We start from the raw sequence: 7,348 nt of genomic DNA on the forward strand, positions 1-7,348 counted from the left end.
TTAATGTTTCGGTTTGCACACATGATTATCTTTTTTTTTTCCTGACCTTTTTTTCTTGCATATCAGAAATTCATTCCTGGGGCGCCTGGGTGGCTCAGTTCGTTGGGAGTCTGACTTTGGCTCACGTCATGATGTCACAGTTGATGGTTCAAGCCCTGCCTCGGGCTCTGTGCTGATAGAGCCTGGAGCCTGCTTCAAGTTCTTTATCTCCCTCTCTCTCTGCCCTACCTCTGCTCGTGCTCTCTCTCTCTCTCAAAACTAAATAAAAATGTCAAAAAAAAAAAAAAAAAAGAAATTCCTTCAAAGTAGAATTCACTTTATAAAATTATGTCTTTAGAACTGTGTATTTCAAGTTGACTTCTTTGGGCTGTTTTAAGATGTTCACTTTTATCTTTGGAAGTCTGTAGTTGTTATTATATGTCTAGCTATAGATTTCTTTTCATCATGTTTAGGATTTAGGTGCTTTCTGAATCTCAATTTATATCTTCATCAAATCTAGATTAATTTCAATATTTAAAAATATTGTGAAATCTACATACAGAAAATTACAGAAGTAAGTTAGTGGGTAATTTTTTTTTTAATGTTTATTTTTGAGAGAGAGACAGAGACAGAGCACGAGTGAGGGAGGGGCCGAGAAAAAGGGAGACACAGAATCCGAAGCAGGCTCCAGGCACCGAGCTGTCAGCACAGAGTCCAATGTGGGGTTCGAACTCATGAACCGCAAGATCATGACCTGAGCTGAAGTTGGACAACCAACCGACTGAGCCATCCAGGTGTCCCAGTTAGTGGGTAACTATAAGCAACAACTATGTAACTAGGTCGAGAAATAAAACGTATCAAGTGATCAGAAGTCCAGAGATTTTTTTTATTTGTTTTTGGTTATGTAACTGAAATGAAGCAGTTTGCCGTAGGGGGTTCATCAAATTGAACACAACCCAAGGAAATGTTGAGAGCAAAGAACTTTTTATTGCTTGTTATAAGTGAGAAGACAGAGATAGCTCACAACTGTCTCACCATGCTGTTAGTACAGGAAGCTTTTATTCAGTGTAAGGGGTGGGAGCAAGGGAGATTGCACAGCCACTTTTGGTTCACTTGTGGATGCATATCATGTCAGGGGGCTAGTGCATACATCATATGTTCAAAAAATAGCAGAAAACTCTGCCCATAGAAGGAGATCGTAGCATTGTAATGAGCTGAATGTAATTTCAGGACAACTCAGGAGGGCTTTTGTGCTGGTCCTCAGCTCCAATCCAGCTCAAACTAGCTCAGATGAGGAGCTATCAGGTGAGACACACCTAGCAAGGGGCTATCAGGTAAAACACCTAGTTAAGCTTCTCCTTGGCTGGAACCTTTGGTTCTGCAAAACAAAACCCAGTAATCCAGGCTTTTGTCCCTTCCCACCTGCCTTCTGCTGATGGCTTTCAGCCTCCTTCTTAGAGTGACTTTCATTTGCATCCTAGCTAACAGTTGTTTTCTTTTTAAATTTTGATATAATTGACATATTCCAGATGTACAGTATAATTTCTCGATATTTCTATTACAAAATGATCACCACAGTAAGTCTAGCATCTGTCACCTATTCATAGTTACTTTTTTTGTTTTGTTTTGTTTGCCTTGTAATGAGAACTTTTAAGATCTAAGGAAGTCCAGAGTTTTTCTTGGGGTTTCATCATGTAGGGAGGGTTTGGTAAATCATTGACTCTGTGGTTAAACTCCCATCTCCAGTTCCCCAGGCTTCTACCTTCCCTGGATGTCAGGATGGTGCAAAGTCTCACCATTTTAATCATGTGGTTGGTATTTCTGTTGTGGGCTACTGCCATCCTAAGTCTTCCTGTTGGCATAAGCTGTCCAGGGCCCCCCATGAGCCACCTCATTAGCATGCACCATGATGAATAAGAGACACATTGTTTGGGATATTCTAAGATGTTTAGGAGCTCCATGCTGAGAACCCTGGACAATGACCAGATAAGTTCTACTGCAGACTATTTTGAAATAAGTTTTGAGATGTTTTATTGCTCCAAATGTGTCCTATCTTAGTAAATGTTCTGTGTGTACTTGAAAGGAATATGTATTTTGCTGCTGGATGGAATGTTGTATAAGTGTCAATTAGGTTTAGTTAGTGTTCAAGTCTTCTGGATCCTTACTGATTTTTTTTTTTTTTTTTTTTTTTTTTTTTGTATAGAGAGAAGAGTATTCAAATCTCCAACTATAAGTATAGATGTATCTTTTTCTCCTTGCTGTAGTATATCAATTTTTGCTTCATGTTATTTGAAGACACATTCAGGGATATTAAGTTCTGATGAAATGGGCCCTTTATTATTCTGAAATGACCTTTATCTCTGATAAATTCTTTGCTCTGAAAACCAGTTTCCTGATAAGAGCCACTATAGTTTTTAAAAAAATTGTTAGACTAGTGTCTTTTCTTATCCTTTTAACCTATTTGTATGTTTATGTAAAAAAATGAGGTTTTGGGGGTTACACAACAGATAGTTGGGTCTTTTTCATTCAGTCTGATATCTTTGCCTTTTAATTGAGGTTTTTGACTTTATATTAACATGATGACTGATGCAGTTTTGTGTAAATCTACCAGTCTGCTATTTATTTTCTACTTTTCCCCATGTGTTTGTTCCCTTTTCTTTCTCTTCAGACTTTTACTAGGATTGAGTATTTTTTTTTTTTTTATCATTCTGTCTTTTATCTTCCTTATTGGCATATTAACTATATAACTCTTTGCTCTCTTAGTGGTTGCTTTAGGGTTGATACTATATATCTCTAACTACTACTTTATGTTTAGGGGCCTTACACCAATATACTTCTGTTTGTCCCCAACTGGCCCTTGTGCTATTGTTACTATACACTTGACTTCTCCATACCTTGTAACTCCATAACATATTTTTATTATTTTTATTTTTGCTTTATACAGTCAAGGGGAAAAAGGCTATTAAATATACCCACATTTCTGGTACTCTTCGTTTATTTGTGTAGATCTGTATTTCCATCTGGTATCTTTTATTTCTGCCTGATAGACTTTAACATATTTTTGTAGTACAAGTCTGCTGGGCATGGATTCTTTCAGCATTCTTATGGCTTATGTCAAGTTTTTATGTTACCTTTATATTTTTGAAGATAGTTTTGCTAAGTATAGAATTCTAATTTGACAGGCTTTTTTCTCCTCTTCTTTAAAGATGTTTTGTTCATGCCTTTTGATTTGGTATTATTTCCAAAATGAAGTCTGCTATTTTCATTGGTTCTTCTCTAAATAATATGTGGTTTTTTTGGGGGGAGGAGGAGTAAGGGTCTGGTTGACTTTAAAGTTTTCTCTTTATAACTGGTTTTAAGAAATTTTATTATGATTTTCTTTGGTACAGTTTTATTCATGTTTGTTGTGTTTGGTATTTGTCAAGCTTCTGGGATCTGTTAACTTATAGTGTTTTATCAAATTTGGAAAAATTTCAGCCAGTGTTCCTTCAGATATTTTTATGTCCCCCACTTCTTCTTTGGGGACTTGAATAAGACATTTTCAGGGTGCTTCAAGTTGTCCCATAACTCACTGGTATTCAGTTCATTTTTTTTCAGCCTCTTTTTTTTTTCTGTCTCTCTGTTAACTCTTGAATAATTTTTATTGCTCTGCCTTCAAGCTCATGAATTATTTCTTCCATAATAATTAATCTGTTGTTATTTCTATTCAATCCAATTTTCATGTCAGATATTTTACTTCTTTGGGTATCTGGTTTGGGTTGTTTAAAAAAAATTTTTTTTAATGTTTACTCATTTTTGAGAGGCAGAGAGAGACAGAGTGTGAGTGGGGGAGGGGGAGGGAGAGAGGGAGACACAAAATCTGAAGGAGGCTCCAGGCTGTGAGCTGTCAGCACAGAGCCCGAAACAGGACTCAGACTCACAGAGTGTGAGATCATAACCTGAGCTGAAGTTAGATGCTTAACTGACTGCCACTCAGGTGCCCTGATTTTGTTTTTTTTTTTTATATCTTCCATGTCTCTACTTAATGTACTCAATTTCTAAAATTTGTGTAGATATTTAAGCAACAAGGTTTAATATAGTAAATTAGGGGGCGCCCGGGTGGCTCAGTCGGTTAAGTGGCCCACCTCGGCTCAGGTCATGATCTCACGGTCCATGAGTTCAAGCCCCGCGTCGGGCTCTGTGCTGACAGCTCAGAGCCTGGAGCCCGTTTCAGATTCTGTGTCTCCCTCTCTCTCTGACCCTCCCCTGCTCATGCTCTCTCTCTGTCTCAAAAATAAATAAACGTTAAAAAAAAAATTAAAAAAAAATATAGTAAATTAGATGCCCGTAGAACCATTGAGTTGCTGAAGTAGTGGGTTCTGGGGTTGGCCTCCAGAAACACATCTGAGAACTAGGCAGAGCCAGTCTGCCAGATGAGTTGTCATTTGAAGCCATTGATGGAACTATGAATTCAAGGAGCTGGAATTAATGTGCTGTCACCACTGCCAGGGCTTGACATCTAGAAGGCTGGAGAGTAGTTACCTGCAAGTGTGTCCCAGTAACCAGGGACAGGAAATCCAGAAGATACTGCTGCCTCTGTCATTGATGTACCCACTGTTTGGCACAAAAGAATCTAGCAGGTGGGTCCTTGCTGGCCAGCAGAAACAAACAAACAAACAAACCAAACAAATAGGAAAAATGGCCTCTGCCTCACTCAACTCCCAGAAGACTTCATCCAGTGGGTGTAACCTAACACATATCCAGAAGACCGGTGCAATCAACCCTGGGGATGCATGATTTATTTTTTATTTGTTTTTAGCTTTACATCCTCTTTAGTTAGAAGCAAGGTAGAATGGAGTTGAACAAGCCAATACACAAAATCTGTCTAGTGTGTGTGTGTATAATTGAATTTTTAAATTAAAAATTTTTTAAAAAATATTTATTTATTTTAGACAGAGCATGAGTGGGGGAGGGGCAGAGAGAGAGGGAGACACAGAATCCGAAGCAGGCTCCAGGCTCTGAGCTGTCAGCACAGAGCCCGATGCAGGACTTGAACCCACAGACTGCAAGATCATGACCTGAGCCGAAGTTGGACACTCAACCAACTGAGCCACCCAGGTGCCCCTATAATTAAATTTTTAAAAAGTGGGTTACAACAGTTTGTCTCACAGTGACAGTTTTTTTTTATATCGTATTAAAGACTTGTACTGTGATAAAATTCAGCCTGCGGTTGATTTATCTGAACTAGATTTATGTGGATGCAGATCTATGAGGTAGAAAAACTTGAGAAGTCGATAGAATACTTAATCTTCAGATTTAGCCGGATTATAGTATTCTAGTTCAGTGTCATCAACTTTTTTGATGTATCAACCTAGCAATGAAAAGAATGAGTAGTCATACATTCCCAGTATCCGTATATTTAACAAGGGATGCACCAAAGTTTAGCTTTAGCCTTGGTTTTCAGCCAAGTTCAGTTATTTGGTTTTGGGGCTGTTAAATAATCAAGTACTTTAACATCATTTGTGGCTTTAGGGAAATTGTGCATGAAACTACTACATGATTATATAGGTTGCCATCATATCTAATCATTGTTAATGATTCTAGTCATAAAAATAAGGCATCAGATTTATTGTTAGCATTCGAATATTCGATTTCAAGTATAAGTAGGCTTTCCAGATATAACCAAATAAAATCTCATGAGCTTCCTCCTGTAATTCCATCAAAGTATAAATTTGTAATTGTTATTGCAAAGTAAATTGTTGCAGTAATTGATGAATATGAAAACTATTAATTGTATGTAGAAAACAGTTATTTTCAAATTATTGAATAGGGAAGGCGATTGATAGGAGGTGTGTGTGTGTGTGTACGTGTGTACCATATTTGTTAGCCAGAAAACATGAAATCTTGCCATTTGTGAGAACATGGACAGACCTACAGAGTATTATGCCAAGTAAAATAAGTCAGGCAAAGAAAGACTAATACCGTACGATTTCATTTATATATGGAATCTAAGAAACAAAACAAGTAAACAGACTCCGAGAAAACAGAACAAACTGGCGGTTGCCAGAGGGGAGGAAGTTGGGGAGTGTGTGAAATAAGTGAAGGAGATAAACTTCCAGTTATAAAATAAGTCACAGAGAGGAAAAGTACAGCATAGGGAATATAGTCAATATTATTACAATAATGTTGGGGACAGATGGTGACTGCTTTTATTGTGAGCACTGAGTAATATGTAGAACAATCAAATCATTATATTCTACATCTGAAACTAATATAACGTGTGTCAACTGTACTTCAATAATACTGTAAAAAATTGAATTAATATGGATATTGAGAGTGCAATCACTAACTTTATGATGAACATCCCCTCTTTTTGAGTCAGCAAAAAAATGTGTGGTTGTTTTGTGGCATTAATTTGGTAACAACTGCTACACAACTTGGTACTGAAGGTGGGAGCTGTACAACAAAATTGTAAATGATATGCTCTTGGCTCTTGGAGAGTAGCAAGTTGAGCAAACCGTTAGCTGAGGCTCGAATAATAGAAAACTACATTAAGCTGTTATGAAACATTAGATAAAACGGCTGTTTGTGCTATCTTAGAAAACAGGAAATAGGGGCACCTGGGTGGCTCAGTCGGTTAAGCTTCTGACTCTTGGTTTTGGCTCAGGTCATGATCTCAGAGTTTCATGAATTAGAGCCCCGTGTGGGGCTCTGCACTGGCAGTGAGGAGCCTGCTTGGGATTCTCCCTCTCTCCCTCTCTCCGCCTCTACCCTGCTTGCTCTGTGTCCGTCTCTCTCAAAATAAATAAACTTTAAAAAAAGAAAAAAGAAAAAAAATAAACCTGATGAACTTTGGCTTTGGGCAAGGAGGTCTCCAGGCAAAATGTGGAAAGTGCCACCTGGTGGCTTATGGCTGCATAGTCTAAAGTACTACTACACGAAAGAGGTGAACTTTAAAAAGAAAGAAGGAAAGGAGAAAGGAAGAAAAAAAGGGGAGAGAAAGAATAGAAAGAGAAAGGAAGGAAGGGAGAGAAAGAGAAGACAAAGAATAAAGACAAAAGGAGCTGGTTAGGTTGCAAGCAGAATTATATATAAAGCCAGAGTTACTAAATTGGAAAATAAAACTGTTGTCTTATCTCCAGCCAGCTCAGCTAGCAAAGTCTTAAAGTAAGACATGAGCACACATCAAACATCAAATCAAGATTGTGACTATCAGATATATTTTTTATTCATATATATTTTTTAATTTTTTTATAATGTTTATTTTTAGTAATTTATTGTCAGGTAAGCTAACACACAATGTATACAGTGTCGTCTTGGCTTCGGAAGTAGATTCCCATGATTTATCATAACACCCAGTGTTCATCCCAACAAGTACCCTCCTCAATGC

This window comes from Panthera tigris, chromosome D3 (assembly GCF_018350195.1).
Source record: "Panthera tigris isolate Pti1 chromosome D3, P.tigris_Pti1_mat1.1, whole genome shotgun sequence".
Lineage (NCBI taxonomy): Eukaryota > Metazoa > Chordata > Mammalia > Carnivora > Felidae > Panthera > Panthera tigris.